A 27,540-nucleotide genomic window follows, 5' to 3' on the forward strand; every position below is an offset into this window, starting at 1 on the left:
CTTTATGTACCTACACAGGCTTTTAAAGGTCGTATAGTCCCTTATCCTGACAGCATTCTTCTCCCTCTTAGTCATCCTCCACCCTCCAGTCCTTTCCCCTGAACCTTCTCAGCCCTTTCCCTTCCTATTTCTCCACTGTAGTTACATTCTTTTTTTTTTTTTTTTTTTTTCCTCCTCAGGTCCTCTCTGGCAAGATCTCTTCTTCTCTTCCTTCCTTTCCATCTTTCAGTGACCAAAAATGTGTCTCCTTCACTCTTTTTGCAACATCTTCTTTACCTTATGGCTCTTCTCTGCTCTTCCATTCTCAAATTTGTTTCTCCTTTCTCTTTCTCTGTAGTTTTCTGCAACCCTTTCTTTCCTTTCAACCAAGTGCCCTTTACAGGAGATCCTAGGACCAGTTCTGCTGTGACAGAGTACCACACACCAACATCTTTGAATTAGGTTGTCTGTATTTTTTTTACCTCTTCTTTATCTTGCACAAAAAGCTTTCCACTGCTTTTGTTCACCAGCACGAAAGGCACTTTTTGAGGCTGGTTTTTAACCAGTTGGCCAATTGCTATTTGCAATAAATACCTCATTAAAGGCTCAGCACTTTTACACAGGGTGAGTGCAGTTTTCCCCTCTTCCGTCCATCTTTCCCCGTGCTGCCTCTTGATGTCCAAGCAGCTTAAATGCTCATAGGTTGGAAGGGACCCGGTTACATTGCTCACTGGGATGAATCCTCCGCTCTTGCCCCATTGCTGATGGGTGTCGAAGCCGAGCCTGGCCCCGCGAATGGCACACCATTAGGCAGGTGCGGGCAACCGGCGTGCCAAGCTCAGAGCCACCAGCGTCACTCCCACGGTCTGGAGAGGGGCCAGCTTGCCATCAGCCTGGATTGGAGAGTTGGTTGGAAAGAAGAGGTGCCCACTGCCAACGATAAGGACAGCAGGAGGTGGGAAAGAGCCACCCAGCTGGAAGAAGAAGAGTGGCGTTGGCCAGCTGGGAGGCGGAGGTGGGACAGATGAAATCAGCAGTGAGGGAAGGCCATGCTCGTAAGCCTACATCAAGCACTGTGAGGACGCCCGTGTGGCAGCGGGCGTTGCAATGTGTACAGCATCATCCTTCATACTGAAATACGTGCAGTAACGCAGGGCAGATTCACACATGGATGCACAAGTGCGAGTTTAGAGTAATGACTGTAGCTTCTGTGGGGCTACTGCATACTTCTACCAGTGGGAATGAGATCAGATTTTGGCTCTAGGTCTCTGTTTCCACACAGTGTGAAGGATGAGAGCATAACAGCTCTCTTCCAGCTGGAAAGGGGCAGCCTTAAGTCAGGCCACAAAACAGCGCAAGTCCTGCTCACACTTCTTTTTTAATGGTGCTCCGAGCTCCCTTCCAGTTCCTCAGCTTTAGCTTCCAAGGCTAGTGAAGCATGAACGGGTTTTTTTAATGTATGCACAGCTATCAGTTTTTCTATTGCTAATTGGACTCAAAGTGTGTTAGCTTTGATTTTTAATATGATCTGTAATTTGCTAGATAAGCCTCAGTTTCTGCAGCAGCTGGATAAGCAGGGCTGCTTTCATCGCATCTTGCAGGTATTTTTACAATCTTGGACTTTTTTGCCTATCTACTGTATACTAATCTTGTCCTCCTTGAATGGCGAACGACATCTCTTTCATGGTACTGTACAACCTTCAGAAAAGGGCATCACACATCAAGCAAATACATAAAGCTATTTTATTTTTGTCAAGCATATACAAAATCTGCCAGAGAGGAAAAAAAAAATCTGAATATACAAACAATTTATTTATAATCAAGGGTTCAAACACACACTGCCTTGCATTCAGCCGCTCCCAAACTTATTACAGTCCATATCACTTACTACTGACACAGACAACATCCCCACACCTCACATCATTCGAAAAATGCGTTTGTGACTGCTCTCATCCAAATCCCACAGGAGCTAGCAGGAGCCCATCCAGCATGCGGCACAGGCTTCTCCTCCGTGACTGGTCTCGGAGCAGAGAAATCAGCTGGCATGCACTCGCTCACCAGGCTTCCTTCCTCTGCCAGTGTGTATACAAAAAGAGAATGTAAATAGCGAGATTTCCTTTTTAATAAAAATGTGCTGTAGTGATAAGATTATGGGCTTGAATGCTGTTGACTGCAGTCTTAGGTCTTGTGACTCAGTGTAAGGTCTGCATAAGGCAGATTTATTTTGGAAGTCCATGGCTGGGATTCTTTCACATGTTTTCATCATTCTGCCTGGTTTTACTCCACACCAGTGCCACCAGGCTCCAGCTTTTCCTGATGGCAAAAGGCAGCTGGGTTTATTCCACCAGCAGTGCAACTTTGCTAACGGCAGCCCTGTGGGCTATATGACATGAGTGATGCTGTCTGGGGCTCCAGTGGAAAGAAGTCTGTGTCCATGGCCCGCTGATGGTGCCTCCTACCCCATCTGCAAAGCGTAGCACCATCCCCCTTCTCAGGGTGTTTTGCTCCTGTCCTGCTGTGTAAACCTGCCCAGGCTGCTGCTTCTCTCACGCGAATATAAATCCAGTCTATCCCCACCAGAGTCAAAGTCAGGATTTCTCTGTTTTACATGCTTTTGCCTTAGTACTGATTTGGTTTTCTTTCTTTCAATGAGAGAGAAGCAAAAAAAGCATCGTATCCCATGAACGCTTTGGGGTCCCAGTCCAGCCGTGCAGTTCAGTGACGTTTAATGCCAAGCCCACACCTGCACATCACTGACCTCAGTGTGTCTTGAGCTTTGTTCCAAGCTGGCCACCTGACATGTTTTTCTGAGCCTAAATATTTTCTAATTCTGTGAAGTCTTTGTAATTCTTTCACTTAATGCTCATTCTGCTATCCATTCATTTTACTTAGCACAATATTCTAGCATTAATTTATTTTGCCATTATTGTCAGGAGGTGCTAAATAATTGGGGGTTACAGAAAGAGCTTATATGCCAATGACTTTTGCTAATGTGAGTCTTCTCCATTTTCAATCAAGAACAGTTACTAAAGATGATACACAAGATATATTGTTGATTATGCCAGGGTTACCATATGATGCTAACAATAATCAGGGAAAAGACATCTGCCCCTTAGTTCTACTTATTTAAAAAGCAAAGCAAACCCTTTAATACTTTGCTGTTTATCAGCTATTAAAACCTCCCCTAATAAATAATCTCCAACAGTGAACATTATATTATACTGAATAGTTCTGTATGCACTTTGCAAATATGCAAATAATGGAGAGCTGAGGTAAAATGAATGTGGAGTTTATGGATTAGAATAACACGAGAATAAAATGCGTGGAGCCCTAGAGCAGCACGGTTATGACAAGCAGCATATTAGTATTACTCTCAGCCCACTTTAAAGGGTTTTATTGAAGTGATTTGTCTTCAGCTGTGGAGGTGTGTGCCTTTCTATGTGTATGTACATGCAGGTCTGATGTACGTACACAGATATGCACCTGCTCACCGTGTGTACATGTCATACATATGCACACATCCTAACAAAATGGTAACTGTAGAATTAGCATGTTTTGTATCGGTGGGTCCAATTTATCCATTCTTAACATACACAGTGTCTAAGTACATACGCAACCATTTTGCAAGCATAGGGTCAAACTGTGATTCTTCTATTGTTCCTGCAGGCATTGTTTTTTTTATTATTTGTAACTTACTCCTTCCAGTGGATTCTCCATCACTATATAGAGGCATGTTTTAATGTATAGCTGTATATTTACTGTTCTGTGTGCTGTATGCTACTGCTTGCATCTTAATTAAACTGAGTGTTACTGGACTTAACATACTTAATTTTGTACAACGGAGTTTTGCTTGGGTTTCACAATTTGATGCAGTATGTTTAAGAATGTAGAATAGAGGGAGATCAGCTATGAAAAAGCAAGGATGTCCCATACTTTCAGATTTATGTTTCATAGAAAAAGCCTGTACTTTCTTTTAGTATTACAAAATTATTTCTGTATTTTTAATAAAGAATTGGATTTACTTGGTTCTATGTATGTTTTATCTAATAAACTGTATTTTTTAAATAAGTGCCTGGTCTCAGCCTTTATACGTGTGTCATGCTTATGGACACACAAAGCATTTTTACCTATCGAATTCCCTGTGGCTGAGTCCGCAGCTCTGCTAATGCCAGAATTGCCTCCTACCCTGGCCAGTGCAGAGCTAATCTCACATTTTTTATTCACATTTCTCTGCTATGCAAATAAGAGATGGATACCGAGGTGTCAGCTTCTTGATAAATCTCCACTGTGATACATTAGCATCAATGCTCATTTGCAGGGCAAGCAGTTTCTTTGGTTCTCTGCTGAATTAAGGGTAGGGTGTCAATTTGAAGCAAGGGTGCAGCACACAGGCAGATGCCTAGTCCCTCAGGCTGCATCTACATGGGCAGACCCTGCTCTCATTTATGCTGATATAAAACTGAAGTGGCTCAGCTGAAGTCATTACTGTTATTCTGGATTTGCACTGGGGAGAAAACAAGAAGAAAATTTGTCCCAAGACCATAATATTTCAAGGTTGATCTGCCCACTTTATACACTGCCAGCTAGTGGAATACTCTAGCAATGTCTCAATAAAAAGCCTGAAAAAGAGCCAAAAAAATCTCAGCTCAACTACTATTAAAAAACTTCCCCTAGAAAGTAAGAAATGCTTTCCCTGTTATGTAGAGTCAGCTCTAGCTATCCAAGAAATACATTGCAGTGAATGATTCCCCTCTTTTTTGCCCTTTAATTACACTTTCCTCTATGATGCTATCAACACTACAGCATGATGAAGTTTCCCTTGAAGTCAATTTGCCATCCATGTCATTGAAAGCGAGAATAGGCCACTGGATAATAATCTTTGGGTCTTATCTTCTTATTGCTCTCCGTAATCGGGTAGAAATCAGCTGCAAAAACTAGCGTTATTGAAAAGGTAGCTGCACGTATCCAAGAAATGATAGCAAAGAAAAGTGGGTTCAGGTCACCCCTTGATTTCTGGCCCCTCTTTATGAGCCCTGAATATAAGGTAGACTCTAAAAAATGTTTTGAAGTTGTCTTTCCTTTCACCATTCCTTTTTGTGCTGAGACCAAAGATGAAGCCCTGTGAGGTAGGTAGCAACCCAGCTGCTGCTCAGCCCCAGCTGTGGCTTCTCGCTTGTGCCTCCGTTCAGGGGACAAGAGAAAGAGCAGGAAAGTACGTGTCCCAGTGCTGAGAGCCAAAGGCCTCTACAAAATCAGCAGGAAGCCCTGGGCCAGCTCCTGCTGATGGCCACAGTGTCCTCTCCCCCGTCATGGTGCCCCGTGGATGGGCAGCGGATCGCTGTGCTAGGCCCCGGTTCATACATCAGGCCTGACCTCGGTCACACACCTCCCTTGTGGCCCTAAAAAACAGGCTGCGGCACTTGGGCTCTTCTGGCTATGAGAAATTTGCCTTTTTTCACCAGACTGCTCTTTTATCTCCAGACTTTAAAGCCAGAAGGAAGGTTTCCTTCAGACTGAATATATGCAGGAGCTGTGTGAAGTCACTTAGAGCCTGGCTTCTAAGGTGAAGCGATTTAACTTCATAGTTGGTTTACGTGCCTGCAAAGTGCTCAGTCCTCCTGGTTCGAAGCTCAGGCACCGTCTGTAATAAATATTGGGGGGAGGGAAAAATCTTCTTCCTTTGATTGTAAGAAGCCTATGGAGTAGACTGGACTCCAGGAAGCCAGCATTGACCAAGATCACTGAGTAACACGGGCCGTGCAGCAGTTTCCTTTGCTCTTCTCTCCGAAGCTCCCAGCTGGGGCTCACATCCCAGCTCCATTAAGAATCACACAGGGAAATAAGACATCAGCACTCCTGCCCTGCCCAGCTCACAGGACACGAGTTACACTTCAGGCAATGGATAAAAAAAACATATATACACATATATATAAAAACATACACATCCGTGCATATATATATATACACGTATATATAAACACCATGTGCCTGAGCTTGTAGTCCAAACCAAACAAAGGATCTGTAAGCACTTTATAATTGCTACATAAGTATAGCAGGCTCTTTTCTCTCCCTAATCATTCGGTGTGATGCCAACAGTAGCCTGACTGTCCTTCCCCATATGAGAGGATGCTCCACACAGGACCACTCAGTCATTTGCTCATGCAGCTGCCCACCTCTCACACCTCTGTCAGGAACCTACTCTCCAAAAGCCCAGATATGGGAGGTGATCAGGTTTTATGTAGCCCCCATGGTACTACGAGACAAAACTGAGCTGCTCTGTACCAAGGGCATTTCAGCCTGTTCAGGTCTCTGCAAGGAAAGCCTGCCCACCTCTCCTGTCATCACTTACGCTGAACATGTCCAGGAAGGATCTTCATTTGCCTGTGTTTTGAGGAGAATTTCTGGTCAGAAATATGTCCAGGCAAGGTGAGTTATTAAGCTGGAAAAAGCTGTTGAGAGACAGGAGTGGCTTCCCATGCCCTTGACTCACTCTGCACATCCATGAGAAGAATCAGAGAGATTTAGCAGGGATTTCCTTTGGAGGCAACAATACACACTTTTCCAACCCTGTAAATGACTCCAAGATCTGTCTGTGTGAGAGCTGTTGGAGGAAAAAAAAATGCACCCCGCATTCATGCCCTGACAATGAGACTGGTCCTAATGAACACATCTATCTGACAATGCCATCTTGATGGCACACATGCCACCGACGGCTGAGCAGGACTTTCCTTACCAGCTGTTTATACACCACGGTGACATCTGGCACAGAAGCTCAGAGGAAGAACAGACATATCCCTCGTGCACTCGCTCAATGCCCTGTTAGTGCCGAAAGAGCGTGAAGGAGAAAGAGGAATCCCGAGCAGGGGTGGAGAGCTGGGTCTGAGGGACAGGGGTGGGTGGAAGGCAGGGATCAAACCCCAGAGATAAATCAGAAGCTGGGAGATGCTGCAGGGCGCGAAGCCCTGCCAGGCTGCAGGCAAAACACTTGCCCCCATGCCACCGTGCCGGCGACAGCCTCCTCAAGTGGGGCTGGGGGCCGGGAATGCAGATAACCCCTGGCACCGTGGTGCCACTCCAGCACACCCTGCTCCTCAGCAGACCATCTCCTGGCTTTCCATGGGTCCCACACCTTTCTTTCCCATTTCTCAACCTCTCTCGTGCGTTCATTTTTATCCCTGTCTCCTCCAACAGACTGGAGCTCTTTGTTCAAAAATAAACCATCTTTTGAAATACTGTTACTTCTCTCCTTGAACTTTTCCCTGTGAATGACTTGACATTAAGCTGATAGTTGCTCTTAACTAATTGTTAACCTATTAGTTGAGACCATAAAAATTATTGAAAGGCCAAGGCTAAAGCTGTTTAAATGAGAAATATTTCTACAGAACTCCCCCGAGATGAAATAAAAAAGCTCCTGCCGACAGAGCGGCTGCCAGTTTCAGACTAACGGGTTTGAAGATGATGTTTTGCTAACAGCAGTTAATCAGTAAATTCCCATTACTAATAAGGCCATCACTCTTGGCTGAAGCCACAAATTACATGTTATGTTTCTTAGTGCTGAAGATAAAGAGTTCTTTAAATTTTGCATCTGCAAATGTAATGTTTAGCACAAAATGCTATCAGGAAAAACAAGAGGAAAATTGAAAAAGTGTCATATACATTCAGCATCAATTTACTTCTCTGTCACTGAAATTACATATCATTTTTATTCCAGTATTTATTGCCATCTTGCAATTTATATTTAGGAGGGGAATGGAAACCTAGAGGGCTGAGTTTGATCTCAGGCACACTGCTGCTGCATGACAGCCATCAGATAAAAAAGTGAGAGCAGAACATGGACCAGCCGCTTAGGACAAAATTAAAAAGGAAACAACCCCAAAGTTTCATTATAATGTTGCATCTTGATTGTCTGCCAGATCTTTCACTCGCTTACATTGCTGCAAGCCTGGCTTCCTTCCACTGATGCAATAGACATTCCAGATTTCAACTCTCTTACTAGAGAGCAGATTTTTTGCTGTAAGTGTCCAAAGAAGAGTAAAAGAATGTGCTTTATTATGGTTAGAAAGCTGCAGGGACTCCTTGATTACCAGTCCCTTTGGAATTGCTTTCCTTGTCCCAGACACAGCTGAATTCAGAGTCGAGTCAGTTGCTCAGAAATGGAAGGTGAAAAGTGCCAATAGCAAACTAGACAGTTGTTTTTTCCCAGTATGAAGTGTTCTTTATCTACATTCCTAGAGACAGCTATACAAAAGCCAGCTGCTGCAGGCAAAGCTCCTCCCTCCAGTGCTAAACGGTCATTGCGGGGACCCAACAGCCTCACCTCACCTCTCCTGACCACCCCATATGACAGCCTGCTGCCTTTGCGCCTCTCCACCCCTGGTACCCTGCTGCTACCTTCATCAGCATCCCCAGACTTATTTGGCTATTGGAGAGAGCAGGGTTTTGCCCTGCACTCTTAGATCTGCATAGAAATGAGTGCACACGTATAGGTAGACACGTGCCAGCAGCAGCAACCACGGATGAACACTTGATGTTCATGCACGTTGGCTGTGGAGCAAATAGTTCAGCCTCCACGCTGAGCACGGGTGGGCGCAATCAGGCAGCCCTTGGCATTGGTGCTGATGGGGGTGTTCCCTTCCTGGTGCTACCAAGGTTGTGCTCAGGACCGATGGCCCGTTTGTCTCCAAGGCTGGAGGGCAGACCCGTTCTGGAGCACAGACAGAGCCACGGTCCCCCGGGTAAGGAGAGATGGTGTAATGGCGTGCAGGCAGCAGACAGGAAATATTGCGCTTCGGTCCAAGGGAAGCTTATTCCCTCACAGGGAACAAGCTGAAAGACAGCAGTTATTTTGATGGAGAAGCTTATGTGGCCCAGGAGAATACCGAACACGTTGCATGTGCCGCGATGCCCTTGCCAGCAAGCGGCATCCGTCAGAAGTTGAGAAGGGCTCAGCACCAGGGGGTCAGAGCCTGCTACCAAAGCGCCTTTTGAATTCCCGGTGCTGTGTTTTCTTGGCACTGAAGAACTTGCCTGTGAATTTCTCAGTCAAGATGATGCCGGCTGGTGATGTCTGGTGTTTTCTTCTCCACTTTCTTTTCTGTTAACACATCTTCTGCTTTCTCTAGTATGTCTTAGAGCTATGTACAGTTTCCTTTTGGGTGGAACTGTGTATTTTTTGGCCGTGCTCTACTTTCTACATTTTCTGCACATATTTTCCCTCTTTTGCTAGCACCTCTGTATCCTTCCTTCACTTAGCCATTAACATTGTTGAAATCATGACTTTCCTCTCCCTCGCTCCCCCTAGTTAGATAAACAGCTTGGTTCTTCTCTTACGCCTTTGTATTTTCCACCAGAAAAATCCCCTTCAAGGTGGATCTTTCTTTCACAATCTGTGTCTAGGAAACAGGATCTCAGCTGAGAGACTTCTACCTCCAACCAGGACATGCTGACAGGCATGAAGTTCAAGTTCCAGGGAGCAGGTCTAGAAAGCTGAGGACTCCTTTTCTGTTGCGGCTGTACAACATGAAAGGATACGTGTAGACTCAGGGCAAGCCAGTGACCTCCACTGCAGTTCTTAATTTTTCTTTTCCTGAAGCCAAGGAGGCTTAATGTTTCCTTGGTCCCATTACCTGATCTTTGCCTCAGCCTACCTACATGAAAAGGGACATTAATCATGATTCTTCTCTTGATGAGCAGTTTTACACAATATTTCTCATGTGCTGGTATCCACCTGAGTCTCAGCTGCTGTAAGCTTAAAACTAGGCACAGTGAAGGAGTACAAATTGTGTCATATAGAGGCTCATGCACATATAAACATATCAATACATACATATACACATAAGAGTGCCTATCTGCACCCATCCCCTGAGAAGCGACACAACCTGCTTATCCTAGAGAGGCAGGAGATGAACAGATGCTGAGATCCTTCCAGTTTTACCTGCGGAGTCCTCATGCTGACACAATCCTCCCTCTGCGAGGAATCCAGCCTTGCCCTTGTCATGACCGATGTCTCCATAGCCATGAACAGCCAATACTACATTAGGGACAAAGGTCCCAAACTGATCCTCGGAACTTTCTCCACAAAATAAGCATCCTTCTGGCTTCTCTTGTCTGCAGGGCCTAGTCTGGCAGGGATTTTTTAAACTTCCTCTTGGAAGATATAGATTTGAATCACTTGGGCTAAGATCTATTCTGGTTTATTCCACACTTCAGCAAGTGATCTAGCCACCAACCTGCCAAATAAAAGACCCTCCACCATGGCACCAGGTTGTCTTTTGAAAGGACTTTGCTCCTCTGAGGTTTTGAACAAGCAGGCTTGTCTCTTAGTTCTGGGAGGCTTAGGGCTGTGAATCTTAATTCAAATAGAGCACCTCCTTCAGCTTATAGAGCTCATCCGCCCTGGAGGGGCATAACATTTAAGATGAGCCCATAACGTTTCCTATCAGCAAGCTTCAGGTGATCTCTTCCTTTGTAGACCCACAAATTAAGGGGCTCTGGGGCCTTGTGCAGTGACCAGGAACATAAAGTCAGATCTTAAAATTTTCAGTACTGTTATGAAACGGGTCGTTTACAAATCTCCTCCTAAGCAGTTAACATAGTCAGCTAAGCCTGGTGTGAGTCGGGAGAAAGTCCTCATCTGAAAACAACAAAACCGCAGTGGATTGGGGGTGTGGGGGAGGCAGGAAGGGGATAGTTTTTCTGTAGTCTTTTTCTTTTCTCAATTTCCATATCCCAATTTTCCATTTCCACATGTGAAGCCGTCTATCTCCTGTGTTTTAATTATCCAATTTGAAGCATTTTGACTTGGTCTTGATTTTATTGACTTAGGTGTTTTTGTTGGCTCCACCACCAATCATCGGCAGGGACTGAGAATGGATCCTTCACAGCCAAAACCATATCCTGTTACTGCCCGAGTGCAAGAAGCATCACCAATAGCTACGAGCAGCAGGGGTCTTCTATCTCCTCCAAAGAAAAACGACCCAAAACAGGACGCAAACCTCCAAGCCAATGTGTTATATAAGAAAAAAAAAATCCATTAGAGTGAATGGATTACTCTGGGTTTCCTTTAGCGGTTACTGGAAATGTTAATGAGATCACTGGCTGTTTCTTTTGCAGAGAACTGTGAAATGTGGGTTTTCAAATCTGAACTGGTTTATGGTAAGCCAACTGTATCGCTCCGTACACCATCTGCATAGACGTAGAACTGACACCCTTGTTTAGCTCAGAACAACTTCAGATGAACAATCTGGGGAAGAGACTCCCCAGTTTAAGAAGTAAACTGAATTAAAAAGCGTGATGAATTGCTACAGATTATTTAGCGTCAGACTTCTCTGTTTTGCACACTTATCAGAATAATCAAAGCACCTACACTTGGTGCTAATAAAAACTCTATTAACGCTAATTGATTTTTTGATTGTAAATTTATTACCTAGAGTTTCATGCTACATGGCCATGCAATATAATATATCCTACTGTCTGCAAACCATGTATGGTTCTGAATAGATGCTGTCAGTTAACTCCACAAGGAGGATATTGTAATTTCCATACCCATCCCCACAGAGCCCATCGCAGTAGAGGTCCCTGAACGTTATGGGATCGATGCTCAGGTGACAAAAATGGTCACTAGGCTGACTACAAAGGCGCTGGTCACAGGAACCACCGAGCCTGCTCAGTGGGTCTGTGAGGAGTTTTGGGTCACAGAGCCACTGCCAAGCCTGCAGCCATGGAGAGAGAGCTGGGGGAGCAGGTAGAGGGACCCACGGGCAGGCAGCATTGGTTGAATATGCCTGGAGGTGAAGGGAAGGACGCAGCAAAAAAAAAAAAAGACCAAGTGAAAGTCAGCTGGACCTATTCAAATAAAAAATAAGAAATAAAATACTGCATATTCATCCAAATTGCAAAGTGTCACTCATTTCTGAGGTTGCAATAGTTCTGTTTGCTTTTATTAAATTTTGCTTTCTTAAATTATCACCTCTGCCTGTATGCTGCCATTTCAAAAAGAGATGAATCTTTTTTTTTTTTCTCCCTCATTTTTTTGCTCCAACCTTCCAAAAACAACCCTTCACCTTTGGGTAGAGAGGAGGCCTGGAAAATTTCAGCCTTCTAGGTGAAACTTTTGGATAGCCACGAGCAAGTGAAAACAGGGAGATATAACATAATGGAAACACTTTGGCAGCCTCAGCTGTGGCTGTCACTAACACTCCAGCCCTAATGAAAACTTTCCTGAAGCAAGGCTGGGATGGATGCATTAACCCAAAGAGGGCCTTTCCTATCCTCCCGGTTATTTAACGGAGGGCTGAGCCCCCCAGGACCGCACATGGGGCACACTGGTGACCCTCCTATACCTGTGCCAGCCTCCAGCTCCATCACTGGTGGCTCCAGGCTGGCGGGAGGCAGCGTCCATCTCCTTGCAGCCACCCCGCTGCTTCATGGACACAGCGTTAATCTGCCCAGGCTGGGCTTTCTCCTACGTGCACCACATTGGATGAGGCCTACATGTGTAAACCAGAAGGTTATTTCTCCCCAGAGTTTAGCCAGGCAGGGAAGCGGCCCGGCTGTGAAGATTTGCCCAAGACAAGAGCTCTCCACATTCCTGGTTTGCAGGCGACCTGGCCTGGTGTTCCCTGAGCACCAGCAGCGCCGTTCTGGACAGCTTCCCTGGACCCGCCGTCCCGTCACCCGCCAAGTTTCCATGGAAAGGACACTCAGCCTCGCCTGGCAGGAGACAGAGAAGCCGTGCGCTAAGCTGTTGGACTCCCAGCAGGGCCAGAGGCCCAGACAAATAACCCCGTCCCGCTCCATCGCCCTCAGCTGTCGGGTTGTCCTCCCTCGCAGGGCAGCACCAGCAGGGTCAAGAACATAAGCCCAAACGCAGGTCCCCAGCCAAGCGGGGAAGGCCCCAGGAAGGCTTGTCATGGCTCTGCCACAGACAGAGTCACCCCAGCCGAGGAGACAGAGCTGCACCATCCCCAGGACAGACAGAGGAAGCTGCAGAGCCTCTTGGTGCACCCTCGGCCCCAAAAAGCTCTCTTTGCTTGACATGACCAACGGCCCTTTCTGTAAAAGGTTCATCTACCGGGTCAGCTGGTTTGCAACATGAAGAGCCAAAATCTGCTTTGATTTTAAAAATCTTCTTTCTCATAATGTATCTAATTATCTTATAATGTGTATAATTTCAGGAGAGACCTCAGGGCTGTGATTCTGAAGAGAATTATCATGCTTCCCTGCTGGTAAAGTGCCGGAGAGGTGAAAGACCTCTGTTGCCAGCACTCAAGTGATGGGTTTAGGCAGCTGCCCCATGAACATGCTGACCATCCTTCCCTCTCGTGGGGTCTCTTCTCTACCTACACATTGCACGCGGCCCCATTACCAATCTTCAGAGACCACCGCAGGAAACCCATCATGTAGGCACGTCCGTGCTGTCCCAGCTAAAGTAGATGCCCTGGGTCTACCCCAAGCCCTATTTTCCAAAAGCATCTGGGGCCTGTACTCAGGGCCTGTACAACCAGAAAACATGGAGCAGCAAAGGTGATTTTGTTCTGCCTGCATTCAGAGCCAGCCAAAAGCCAGGCAGCCACAGGGCAGGGCATATCATTTCAAGGCCAATGCTGGACTACATGGTCTCGTGGGTTTGGATTAGTTTAGTGACAGGATAGTCACATACCACTGCCCACAGGGTGTCCCACACTGCATTGACCTCCTGTAGAGCTCAATCACGAGCTCAAACTTCCTAGCACCAAGAGTAATAAACACCTTAAAATGCCCGAGGGGCAAAACAAAGCTGGGGTAGGTACGCACAGTCCTGAGCTGAATGAGGGCTGAGCAGCCGTGACCCCATAGTTCTGGTCTCAGCACCTTCAGAACATCAAATTTTGTGTCAGCTTTGTGGGCCAAAATGGCTGCAGGGCAGGCACAGACAAAGCTGTGCAAACACCACAGCCTTGAGGCAACCACCAAGGGCAAAGAAAAAGCAGGTCTGGTAGCTATCAAACTGCCCTCTTGTCACTGTCCTGGGAGCAATGCACGCAGGCCCAGACCTTGTCAATGAGAGGCAGAGCAGGAGTAAAAACTGTCCTTTTGCCCATGGGCAACAGTGAGGTCTGAGCTTGCTTGGTATCTCATATTTTCATGTCTGCATGTACTGCACGTACAGCTGTATAACTCTTACATCTCTATAAACAGATGAGTATAGATCTATATCTACATACATAGATTTTTTTTTGGTAACTATCGGTCACGATCGAGTCAGATTGAGTCAGGTTTTCAGTTGTTAATTTTGCTCTGGAAATGCAATTGTTCATTGATTTGGAATAAAGCAATAAAAAACAATGATCATTTGCGAGTTTCTCCTCCTCTCTTCTCAAACGGAGGTTTCTGGCCCCACATCTAGAGTATTGCTACACAAACATGCTGGACTTTGCTTCCAGCATGACCAAGGCATGGGAAGGAATGTGTAAAGGATCTTCTAACAGCAAATCTGCCACTGGTGGAGAAAGCTTCTATTGTGTCAGAAGCTGCCTGACACAAGGCTTCTGCCTTTTCCCCTTCCCTGTACATTTCAGCCTCCCTCCTACAAATCCCTGCCTCTGCCAGGGTGAACCAAATAGCAACAGCAACCTTTGCAGAGCTACTCCAAGTCAGGGCTAGAAGCTTCCAGGAGGGGTTAGGAACAAGAAACTGTGACTGCTGGCAGAGGTTAGAAGGAAATTTAAAACGATAATAAAAGTTATAATTCGTGAAATTATAACTGGTTACTGTCTAGCAAACCTACCCGTGATTTGGATGACACTAATATTGAAAACAGGTATATCAGTGATGGCATGTCCCTGGGAAAACATTACATTTAAGCACAAAGGCTCTTAGAGGTTCAGTTCACAACATCTGTCTGACATACAGGTATCAGGCCATTGAAAGGCCTAGATATATGAAGCAATTGAAAGGACACACACTGTAATTACTGGGATATACAGATATGCACATTTCAACCTTCGCTTCAGAGCAATAAATCTTTGTTAGGTAGATAAATCTTTGTCTGGTAAGAGAAGACTTCTGCAGCTGCTTTCTGTAAAGCAAATGTGCTCTCACATTAACAAGCCTTAATAGTGAATAGTTCCATTAATTTTGTTGGGGTTCCTTGCAAAAGAAAAGATGGTAAGGTTTCTTCATTGGAAGAAACCTGATGAGGACACATTTTGCCAATGTATTTCAGGTATATTGCCAGTAAAACTTACTACTCCAAACTGAGGGTCCACAACTCTCACAAAAATGCCAAAAAAATTAGTGTAATTACCTTCAGGGCTTACCACCGTGTAGGTACAGGATTGAATTGCTCTGGTTTTGTCTCATGCAAGTGGTTGTCCTATCCACAAAGAATTGCCTAGAACCTCCAAGTCTATTTCAAACCGTAACACCTTTCTGACTGTCACTCACCGGGAGCATCAGAAGAAGGTGCCAAGACCATGAATATATCTATATGTTTTGCCAGTCACAACCAGCTAACAGCTGGATAGCGCTCTGGAAAACATAACTCTGAATGTTCTTCCCTGTGTAGACACGTCACCCTTTTAAAAATTCCTCTAGCACCAAAGTCCTGTGGCAATAGTTTTTTCAGGTTTTGATGCAATGCTAAAAAATCCCTTGTACTGATTTTTAATTTCTTTCTGCCATTGTTTTGTTCTTCTTTGTAGCTATGCCCCTTCACTCTTTAAAACCAAAGTTGCATCCTTTCACATCTCCCTTTGCATGGAAGCCTGCTCATGCTTCCAATCATTTTTGTTACTCATTTTGTTATCCACTTATTTCTCCCACGGTTATGGTCAGGTAAACAGCTCTACCTCAAAACCAGCACGGTCATACTTTTTCCTAGTATTACTTTGCCAGTCCACAGGTAGTGGATGTCATTTACCTTACGCTGTGCCAACAAGCTCTTTGGAGCTAGAATTGCCTTTCCTTACTGTTTGGACAGTCTGTGACCCTGAGGGGCTTTGTCATCTGTAGAGGTTATTTAGGCAAAATAAATAATTAACCATTAATCAGCTGAATAAGTCTTACCAAACTCAGCAGGGCTGAAGTTAAACTTAGTGAGGTTCAGGAAGCTCAGTGGCTTGTAGGATTGACTTCTTTTGCTCTGAAGCACTTTCCCCAATTAAGCCACAGTTCAAAGGAGGCTGTGGGATTTGGCTCATTATACGTGACACTTCTTGGGAGTTCTGAGGAAAGGGCCAGAGGGAATAGTCCCCTCTTTCACTTGAGCAATGAGGTGACTCCCCTGGAAACCACTCCTTTTAGTGCCCTATTAGTATTCTGACATATCGTTCATCCTATTAAAAATTACCTTGTCACCCATGCCTTTACTTACTGTCATCAGCACAGATGGGCATTAGCAGGCAATTCGTTAGCTCGGCCCTGTCTGAAGCTATTTCACAGCTGCTGAGGAAGGGTGTATTCAATATAGGACAGAGCCTGCCCTGGAAATATAAAGATGCACAGACCTTTGCACGTGACCTGTGGGTCATGATGCTGTTTTGCTTATGGTTGTCCCCAGAGCAAGATCAGATGGGTTTCTCCCTTATTCAGAAGAAAGTTGAAAACGCAATGAAGCTAACAGGACTGTCAGGGATTCAGGCAAGATCGGGGTGAGATCTGGCAGAGTTTTGAAGAAACGTTTTTGCCCTTCACCAAAATCCCAAAGAATTATGCAGGACTACTACTGAAGATCTACTATCCCTTTGTGTTTTTATTAGAGTTGCAGAAATAACTTTTTATTTCTGTTTGCATTTCAAACAGTAACTGTTTGGACATTGAGAAATAGTCAGTTTGAGTATATTTATTAACTTTCGAGTTGTTTCCTATGCTCAATTTAGGCTAATTCTGATCCTAAAATGAAGTTTGTTCTATTTGTTTCTCTTTAAGTTAGCGGTGTTTTGTACATCCTGCCGGACCCAGGACATGCTACAAGAAGGCATATTTATACATCTTTTTTGTTGTTATTTATTTGGTTTCTATGGTGTATATATTCTGCAGGAAATCTACATGTAGCTCTTTATTTGGGAAAAGGAAACTTCATTAGTGAGGCCTTCTTTAAGCACAAATACCTCAGAGAACAGAGTAAAAGCAGTGACATAGAAGTCTGACCCAGAGTCAAATGAAATGGAAATGAATGGAACGTCCTGGAAACTTTACTGTTAACTGCAATGGGGCCTCTTCTGCCAAAAGCACCATCTCTGCTCTCTAGGTGTCACAGGCCATACATGGGGGAAGCAGCTATCATCCTCTTGTCTGCAAACTTAAGACAAAAGGAGAACCATGGAGAAATCATCTTGAAATTACGTGGGACTAACAGATATAATCGAAAAAATCTTCATCATGTGCAATTATTTGGATCAGGTAACATTGCTCAGATTGGAACTGTTTCCTTGAAAATGTACTGTTTTCCAGGACTGACGTTTCTCAATGCAGACAAAGCATTTTCGGAGGCACTGCTCAGCCGGTCGTAATCCTGCAAAGGGGCAGCCACAGGTTTACTCACAGCAGAGCTGAATGTCAATCTGAAACGAACTCTAGAGTTCATAAAGAACAGCTAAGAAATCTGTTTCCTGCTCCTTACCTAGGGAACAAGGAACACTACTTTGGGACCTGGCTTCTCTCTAGACATCATAAATAACTACACATAGCAGGAAAAAAAATTTCCATGAATTAGGCACATACTTTAGGAATAAGTAAATCACTCTGTTGTTTCCTGTCTCCTACCAATAAAAGGGGACTTATTTTAAGTATTATGCATGCTGTTCTACAACAGAACCGCTACACTTTAACAAAATACTGGGGTAGTTTTAGCAAAGTCCACCAGCACACTAGTTCCAGGTTTGCTGGAGCTGCCAGATCCTGTGTGCTGGCTTCCCAGCAGGGCGTCACAGCCTGGAGAACAGAAGACTAGAGGATTGCCCACAGGAATGAGAGGGCTCATGTGGCGGGGACCTCGGTGTGAGATCATTTATTTGGAGATCCAAGTGTGTTGTTTGAGCAGTCCAGCAAGAAATTCACCTGCTCACAGTGGGTGTAAAACTCCGCAGCCCCACAATGTTGAATGGGGCCACCTGACGCAGTGCGATTTCAGAACAACATAGCATCACAGGTCCCAGAGATTTGTAGTGGCGTTTCTGCTCCTAAACCATACAGATTCAGCCTCTGATGGTATTTAGGTGCCTAATTCCTACCGAAGTGCTTAGCTCCCTTGAAATCTCGATTAAAGAACTCGCCGCAAGACAGCAGCCTTTGCAATGAACTGGCCCTTTGGCACCTCTGATGAATGGAGGAGTCAGGAATAACGCGCTTATTTCTGTCATCCCACACCACTGAGAGAGGGGGAAGTACCAAAGAGGGAGAGAGTGGTTGCGGGCGCCGACCCCTCACCAGGCCTCGCCTACGGGGCAGCCATTTTCTCGCCAGCCCTGCCCCGCGGGGCCGCGACCCGCCGCTCGGCCGGGGCGGGGAGAACCCAGCGCCGTGTCCCACAGCCGGGACCCCCGGGGCCGGCATGGCCGCGGCCTCGCACCCCGGGGAGCCGCCGTCCGGCTCGGCCCGAGGCTGACACCTTGTGGCTGCCGGGCAGCATGCCTGCCCGCGGCGGCGGCTGCCTGTGGGCTCGGCGGGGCCGGGGGCCGCGGCCGCCCCGGGAGTGGGCTTGTGGCCGGCCTCCGGTAAAGGGGGGCCGGTGCTGGGCGAAGCCCCGCGGCTGCCTTTCCCTCCCGGGCCGGCCCGGGTGCTCTGCGTCCCCCGTGCTGAGCGGGCGGCCTGGGGTGTGGGCTCGTCTCTCCCAGGATGCAGAAATTGCTAAAAAAGCGACCAGGCTCTGGTTGTTGACCTTGCCGAGCCGCAGCTGTTCCCCCCCGAGTCCCAGAGCAGGGCAACTCGTAGGCTTTCTGTCATCTTAAACTATTTGGCCCAGGAAATGGCACACAGGGAAATGCGCTTTGTATCTGCAAAGACATGGGCACAGGTTTATGGCCTCTGCCTGCAGATGTGTTAAAAACACTGGTTTTCCTTTGCTTTTCTTTGACCCACACCTTCCCGATACTCCAGTGACATCCTGAAAGATGGGGAGATTTCAGGAGCTGATGTTAGCCACAAAGGGTACATCTATCCGTCTTGTCACAGTCAAAAGCACAAAGTTTGGCTTTTTTGGAATAGAAATAACGTGCTTTGAACAGAAGAGCCAATCAGTGGATTTTTTATGCCATTTCCATCTCTCTGTTGTCCTTTAGGGAGCTGCTGATCTTTCCCTTCATCATTATTTACCAGAAACATCTATGACTTTACAAAAATAGATCTTCTCGGTGGTGCCACGTTTACAGCTTCTCCCCGTTTTGTGTTCAGACCGCCGGAGCTGTCTCGGCTGTGGCAGCGAGGACGCCCGCCCGGCCCCAGCCCAGCTGGGGCAAGCAGCAGAGCCTGGCGTAGCAGGCTGGCACGCGGAGGGGACGCGACGAACCCGGGTGACTGCCAGACTCCGAGGTGAAGTTACGGAGGGGCCTCATCTGACTTTGCTCATGCAGCGTTTCATTAAAGGACTTTGCACACATCAGAATGATGGAGCATAGGCCAGCGTGTTGGCTCTGCAGGCTAATTAGTCTCTCAGACCTTCTGCTCCTCTGGAAGTCCCAGCCCTGCTGGGCAGGATGGGGCTTTGTGTTGCTCGTGTCGAGTGGCCAGGTTCCACATCTGTGGTGCTGGTATTTCGCTGGTCTGCAGGGCTCTCATTTGGCCTATAAACCGCAAACATCTGCTGGGGTTATGGTCGGCTTGTTGGCTGATTTCAGCAGGGGTGGTGACCTGCTGTACGAGTCGATCAGTTCTGGAAGAGCAAACTGGATGCAATGTGGAGGAGTTAGAGAGAGCAGGAAAAGCTCTCAGCCAGTCCAAAATAAAAACTAGGTGAAAAAAAAAAAAAAAAGAAAGAAAAAAAAAAAAGAGAGCTGTAGAAATGGTAAAATGCTGCGGCTTGATATCCCCATGTCCTTGGTGTTTCCCATGCACGCTCTCCCTTGACAGCTAGATATTATTTTTTAATGTGTGTTGACAATTGCGCAGGGTACTTTATCAACCCAATAAGATAAACAAAAATCTAGAGTCACTTAAGAGGAAGTAAATTATGAGAAGAAAATGTGCCTCATGCCTACACTGATAAAGTACCCTTAATTTGATTTAGTCGGGGAATAGTTTATTTTAAAGTGATATAATAGCAATTAATTCACCATAATAGCCTTGATCACAATGACGTCTTCTGCTATTAATGCAGATGTCATGTGCATCTCAGAGAAATGTCACCCTAGTTCAGCAGGCTGAAGAAGGAAATGTGTAAAAGAAAAGACTGTTCTCCATCGCGGAACAATTCCACCGACCTTTCCCTCTAGTTACTGTGGATTGACACAGAGGTAAATGAAGGCAGGACTGGGCTGTCAAACACTCAGTGTTCACCTTCGTTCCTTTAAAAGCAAAGTCCCTGACACTGCTCTGATTCACCTCCCTCCCATACCAGAGCAGACTAGGAATCACTCTTTCTGAAAGAGTCAACGGATTTGTGCTAGCTGAGAGGAGATCTGGCCTTTCTTCGGTGAAACATGCACAGTTCTTGCCATATAAATTCAGTTTAGATGCAGTCGTTTGGGTGAACAACTGTAGAAGATACTTATCCCACCAGTTATTCTATAGTCTCACTGAGCATTTATTTCCAGGGCAAGCAGGGCAGTACATGCCGAGAAGGAGTGATGGAGCACAACTCAGTGAAAATAATACGTTAGGCCTGATCTGGACCCATTTCTGCTGGCAAAACAGACTCTTTGTTCAGGAACTTAGTCCAGTTGGGATTATTCGACAAATGGAAGTGTTTTGTAGTGCAACCTTGTAAACTACTCAGGGATTTCAAAAATAAACAAATACAAGAAAAGGCCCTGTGGCTGATCCTCAATGCCTGATATTTTCTCATGTGCGTGGAGGGCAGAAGACAGATCTCTTTCCTCGTGGCTATGAACCCTGCCATTTCAGGGATGTCACTCACTGGACCGCATTATAAAAAAAACATTTAATGAAGTCTCCCCTTGGGTTTGCATTCCTGAAGAAAGCCGCAGCAGCCCAGAGTACAACTCACATCAACCAAACAGCTTTCTGAGCCCCTGCCCATCCTGCTGGGAGAGCTCCTCAAGGGCACCCATGCAGCCAGCCTCCCCAGACCCCCTGGTCCCCCTGGGACCCTCAAAGATCCCAGCCAGTGTACCCGCTGGTGCGTGTCCCTCTCAGAAGAACCCAGGGGGGCTGGACAGAAGCAAGGTGAGGAGCCTTCTGTAAAAAAACAGCCTGCAAGCCCACGAACTTAATGCAGGGTGGAAAACGCATGTTTTTTTTTTTAATCAACCGCTGTAAGTCTTAGAGTGGGGATAAAATTTTCTATTAAGTTCTGTACGATGGAAAGGTTATCACTTTCTATCAAATTCTCCTGGATTTTCCTGTGAGGGCAAATGTGTCTGACTGATAGTGCAGGCTATCAGACACAAGGAAAATTATCTAATTTATAGCCAGTATCGAGAAAGCCACCAGCAGCAGAATAAAATAGTTCTCCATATGGTATCGTAAAGCTTCCAAAAACTATAGTTAAAGAAAACAACAATGCTGGTAGACAAATTTTTCTTTTGTGTATGAAGTAAAGGGTTACAACAACAAAGCAGGTAAAGACTGACAAGAAGGAACAACATCTTTGATTGTCCTATATGAATTTATAGCTTTTGTGCACAGGATTATAAGTATTAGATGCATCTTTGTGCTAACAGGGCTCATGTTTTGAAGTACAAGAAAACTCTACAGTTACATTCTGTGGAGGCTTCAGGACACAGTTTGCCAAATGGAAAAACATTTGGAGGTTTGGAAAAATCTTGCACATAAATTACTAAAGGCACGAAGCGCCTGAAAGATGGATGAAATCAGAAGCCAAGGAAAAGCAGCGTGTGTGCCAAGGAACAAAAAAAAACATGTAATGATTTCTTTTAATGACTCTCCTGCAAAATGGAGAGCAAGCTTCCAGGGCATGTCATATTCTCATAAAAGCAGCTTGCCTGGGTGATGAGAAATACCCTGTAAGTGGTCAGACCAAGACCCAATTTTTCATCCTTTCTGCACGTAGCTCTCCATTGATTATGTTAAGTGCTACCCACTGGTTAAAAACACAGAAAGCTCATTGTCTCTGCCTGTGGCAAAGGGCAGCTACACACTTGTTAATTTCCTGATTTATGACACCCTATAGAAGAAATTGAAAGTGGGCACATGGCGGGGGGGGGGCGAGGGGGGAGCGCTATTAAAGCAGAAGGAGATCAGGAAGTTTGTGATAAAGAAAAGGCAGGCTCTCGTCTGACATGTAATCTCTCTTTTGGCTTGGAGTAAACCTGCTCCTTCAAGGCTATGCCATCAGCAGGGTCCGGCTCAAGTTTCACCACTAAATCTGAGTCAACAATCTCTAATCTGGACACTGGGCTCGGGATCCAGGCTCAAGTTGCACTTGGAAGCAGACAACAGGGACATGGGAAGGTGGGGGCCGGGGGGAGTGGGTAGGGGAGGAAAAAGACAATCTTTGTTTCTCATTTGATTGTCCACACAAGGCTGAACTGAGGTCATGTGTCTTTTTTTTTTTTTTACCTTTTTTTTTTCCTTTTTGTGTCATCTACCAGATAAAACTTTGCACCTCTCTGGCCTTGAAATTGCCTTCCTGACACTTACATTAAGTACAGAAGATATATGCCCGGGAATCAGGGACGTAAGTTTGTGGAGCAGCTCAGATTTGGAGTTCTTTTCATCTTTCTGACATGTGATACCGTGACATAAGCTGCCTGCAGTGGGGTTGCTATGCAGATATACAATTTCTGAAAAGTTACACCAGGAAAACTAAAACCTACCGATGGATTTAGCATTTCACAAAGAAGCAGGGTAAAATGTGTAGCAGTTAGACTAAAAAGCTAAAAAAAAAAAAAAAAAAGGTGAATTGAACTTTCATGAAAACAATCTCTCTAAAAAAAAGGATCAATAAGTATAAAAGGATCTCGTTGCATTCCCAGCCTTTGGGCTAATCCAGCTACTGTATATAATAAAGGAGACACTGTATAATAATGGCAGGAACAGAAAGAAAGGGGAAATACTTGGGTACTATTCCCCTAATTCCATCCTCTTTCCCCCTCTTTGTCGCTGCCTTGCAATGATTTTATTTTGAAAAATAAAGACTAGAATAAAAAATATGTTGTCTGAGGCTTCAAGCCAAAAATGTGCCAGCACTTTCCCTTCCCACCCCACCCCCCCAAACTCCTTAGGCCAAAAGCCTTAACAAAAGCTGTTTTCTGTTTGGAAGATCTCTGGGTCCTTCACTCTCTTTCCTAACCCCTAACACAGGAAATGATTTTATAATTCACGTTATTAAGGAATTCGACTCACGCTCCCCCTTCCCACCCCGCTCCCTGGATGTCGACCGACGAGAAGCCTGTGGCCTGGCACCCGTCCTCGCCGACCCTTTTGTGTCAGCTCCTCTACCTGACCCTGCCATAAATCATCCCCTTGGAGCTTTCCAGCAGGCACGCAGCAGCCAGCAAGCCCCAGCATCCAGGGGCACTTGCTTATGCTTGTGCCTACAAAGATACCCACAAGCTAGACAGAGGGATGCCCCCGACTCCCCCCAAAACACTACATCCCAGCATATGCATGCAGCATGGATGCTGTGCCAAAGGCCATTTTAGAAGGCAATCAGCCAGCCTCCTGCATCCCTGGTACCTGCATCCCAGTGCTAATGGGGTGACACTGCCACAGCCGCTGCGGTCCCGGGCACTTCCCTGCCTTGCTCTGCAGCCCTGGCAGCCCGGAGGATGGTGGACCCAGGACCCTGGTGGGTGGATTGAGGTGCTTCTGCACAAAAAAAAAGGTGTCCGTAAAAAATCAGGCTTTGTTTCAGCTCCTCTACCTGACCCTGCTGTAAATCATCCCCTCTAGAGCCTCCTCTGCACATCCTTGAAGTGGTCCCCATCAGACCCTGTGTTTCAGGGCCCTCAGCTGGCTGGGGAAGGTTCCCTTTGCCTTGTCATAGATCAGTATTTACTGCAGCAGCTCTGAAACCCTTCTGGGAGCAGAAGCAGGCATCCTTGTTGCAGGAGAGAGCCTCCAACACTAAGCTGAGGGCTGTGCTCTCTCGCCCTGGCCCTGCAGATGCTGGGTTTGTGTCTCCTCCACAAGGAGTGAAGAGTGGTTCTGCCCTTCTTGGCAGAGCTCATGTCCCAGTGGGCAGGCCGGGAGAGTTTATATCTCATCAGTCCTGGCCTGGGACATGGGAATGGACGAGAGTCTCTCTCAACACCTTGCTTTGTGTGAGCCTGTATGGGCTTGATTCCTGTAGCTGAAGAATGGGAGAGGACCTGAGTCTCCCAGTCCCCCGGCAAGCTGTCTAACCACAAAGTTTTCTAGAAAAGAAGACGTCATTGCTTCTTTCTCAAGCCTTTTCCTTTTCCTAACTAGGTCCAGCAAGGTCTTGCAAAGGAAAAGTGAAGTCACGTGGATGCCATGCCATCAGGCCCCATAGGAAGCAGGGTGAGGCTGCCCCTTCTCCCGTGAAAGCCATGTGCCCGGGCACCCCAGGTAGGAACATGCAACTTTTACATACTTACCTAATTCATAAGGAGAGGTCCTGGTCAGTGCACCTGGCTCCATCTCTCTCAGATTTATATCTTCTTGGAAAACTATTTGAGGAGAGCAGCAGGTGAAGTGGCTGGGACACTCACCTGCTCCACTTGATAGGTAATGGCAGAGACACCAGGGAACGGCTTCAAGAAAAGAGAATATCAGCGGTCTAAGTTACTCTTTTTTGCCTGGTGGCTCGGTCAGTTTCTCACAGTGTCACTGAAGCTCAAGTCCTGACAGGCCTTGACTTGGCCAAAAAAGGCTGAGGCGCATCCCTGTGTCAGAGACCCCCACCTCCCTCAGAGGCGCTGCAGCGCTCTGCAGTCAGCATCCGCGGGGCTCCGAGGGGCCGTGCTCCCACCGTCGCTGCAAGGAAAGCAGCCAGGAGCAGTTTTCAGCTGGCTTTTTCACAGCTCTCTCTGTGTTTGTTTTCCTGGTATGTCCTACGCTTTGTGGAAAATGGGTGCTCAGTGCCCCATGCCATTTCTTTGCCCAGTACCGCATATACGACAGGTAAAATGTGTGCAAACCTAAAGATGTTCTGCCCATTTCAAGACGTCTGAGCAGTTAATGTGGAGCAGATTCAACTCAATTTCTGACTCTCTCATGACTCTCAGCACGTGGATGATGCCCCAGTTCCGCATTCCTGTCCTCCCAGATCCCAAACATAGAGTCAGGTTGGGGTGGGAGTGGAAAGCAGAGCAGTTCAAGGGCTGCCTCTTTTCTCAATTAAACCTCTGTAAATCCAGAGCCACTCCAGGGGAAGCAACCTGCCCCCACCGGCACAGACAAATTTGTTCCGAGTTCGAGCACCGCATGTTTGTCATAGTTGTTATTAAATGATGCCTTTACATATTCCAGGCCTATTTTTAAAACAAAGGCAATGAAGTTAGGGCATCCAGTTCTATATATGGACACTCCAAATGGCACTGAAATGCCTCGTGCATGTGTTTGGCTGAGTGTTGATTTGGGTGTCCAAATAAGGACCTCAGAATGGGATATCGGACTTGGATAAGCATCCTTGCAAATTTGGCATGTGGTGCGTATTTGAACAAAGCAAATTTATTTCCATCATTTAGCACGGAAAAAGCATTAAATCCTTTCATTTTATGGGACCTTCTTATTCACGGAATTGGCCTAACCACATACTGAATTGTGTAGCAGTTCTGAAAAAAAACGAAGCCCTCAAACCCATCTAAGACAACACCAGGGGTGATTAATGCAGAGCATTTGCAGCATGAAGTCCCCCTCTTATCGCAAGGGCAAGACTCCTGCTGACAGCAAAAATTCAGTGCCAGCAGAAGGACCGGGGTGGCTCGATTGCAGCAAACTCCCCCTCTGCCCGGCAGCATGAGGGGATGCACACAAGGCTGGCTGCTGGGGACCTGAGGCAAAGCTGCCTCCTCTGCTCATGAACACGGCCTCTGCGTCTGAAAACTGCACGTGTGCAATAGCTGGAGCCGTTTCTGCTGCAGGCAGGAACCTTCCCGTGTATCTCCCCATGCACTGGGATTTTCTTTGGCTCCTTGATGGTAAGTTCTCCAGGAAAAGGCTTGGCTCGATTATTATGTCTTAGTCCATAATAAATAATGTCAGCAGCGAGTGAGCAACATTCTGCATCCCTTTGCTGGGCTCCTGTTAATTGCAAGGGACTTTCTCACATCCTTTGTGTAATTCCACTCGTTTTGTTGGCATTATGCAAGGGATGGATTTGGCCTAAAAAATAAAGCAGGTTTCTTTTGCATAATGTATCATACCATTTGGTCTACATTTCACTGAAGGTTTATGTGTACTTGGAGATTTCTCCACAGATACGCAGCTGTAGATATTTTTAAAATAGCAAACAATGAACTGATTCAACTAAGTCAGTTCAGATTCTGAATTCTGGGGAAAGTCGTTTGAAAAGCATAATGTAGGCAAATTTTCAGGAAAGCTCAGGTAAGTTTGTGATCACATGAAATGCACAAAGCCAGCTTCAGCCTAGATTGCTTTCTATACCTCTATATGGTTTTTGACAAGCTGATTCCATTTCTGGAAAAAGCAGCTCACGAGAGAGAAAGATTTCTCTAAAGAGTCTGTTGTTTTTCAGAGGAGTGAAAATGTGTGCTAACAATTCTGGACCACTGACAAAAGCAAAATCAATACACACGGCCTTCATTTTACAGCCAAGTTCAGATGAATAAATAGAGATGTAGCAAGCTGTTTACTAGGAAGACAAGCTCTGCTCTGCATGCCCTTCCAAGCAGGCGTGCTTATGCTATTGTTGTTTTCCTTACATGACTGGTTAATGAAATCAGTCAAAAAGTTACAGAGCTCACCGGACATTTCAACCTCCTCCATCAGCAGCGCCGGCCAAGAGCTGGGAAGCAAACAGCCTTCTACAAGACAGCTCAGGGCCTGCAAATACGTTGCTGTTGCAGAATTTGGGGGCATTTGGGAGGAGTTTGGTGCTTGGAACAGCCTAGGCTTGATTTCAGGGGGAGCTGATGCATAAAAAGCCCTACATCCTTACAAAAGGCACACGGAGCACACTCCGTACACAGGCCCCAAATGCATGGGTATGAGCAAACTTGCACAGATCTCCTTGAAGTGACCAGAGCTGCAGCCAGAGCATCCATATGGGGCTCTTCTATAAGATCAGGGCCTAACCCTGCACTGCTAAGTGCATTGTTTGTTTTTTTTTCCCCACACCTTGAACATTGCAGAAGCTGAGAGATGATGAGAGAGGAGCAAAAATGGAAGGGACATCGACACAGCCTCCAGGAACACTTACGCATATGTTTCTGAGACTTCAGAGTGAATTTCACTTGATCTGTTGACCAGGCAGGTAGAAGGGTGAATAACTGCATGCACCAAAAAAAATAAAAA

General features: G+C 46.0%; 2 protein-coding genes across 7 annotated transcripts in view; one reads left to right on the forward strand and one right to left on the reverse strand.

Moving 5' to 3' along the window:
* SCML4 (Scm polycomb group protein like 4) overlaps nt 1–23,053 on the forward strand; it is a 92,937-nt gene extending 69,884 nt beyond the window's left edge. The window contains exon 10 of the transcript XR_013949220.1: nt 1,946–23,053. The gene's annotated coding sequence lies outside the window, so the exon portion shown is untranslated. The remainder of the gene's footprint in view (nt 1–1,945) is intronic.
* Nucleotides 147–27,540, reverse strand: part of SOBP (sine oculis binding protein homolog) — a 138,138-nt gene continuing 110,744 nt past the window's right edge. Inside the window, exons 8-10 of one of the 6 annotated variants that reach the window (XR_013949218.1) lie at nt 23,776–27,515; nt 22,914–22,973; nt 147–19,904 (exon numbers count right to left, since the gene is read on the reverse strand). The gene's annotated coding sequence lies outside the window, so the exon portion shown is untranslated. Of the gene's footprint in view, nt 27,516–27,540 lie in introns of all 6 variants that reach the window. The other 5 variants (XR_013949214.1, XR_013949215.1, XR_013949216.1 and 2 more) reach the window with 5 other exon arrangements.

This window comes from Anser brachyrhynchus (genome assembly GCF_964034855.1).
Source record: "Anser brachyrhynchus genome assembly, chromosome: 3".
In the NCBI taxonomy this organism is placed as follows: Eukaryota; Metazoa; Chordata; class Aves; order Anseriformes; family Anatidae; genus Anser; species Anser brachyrhynchus.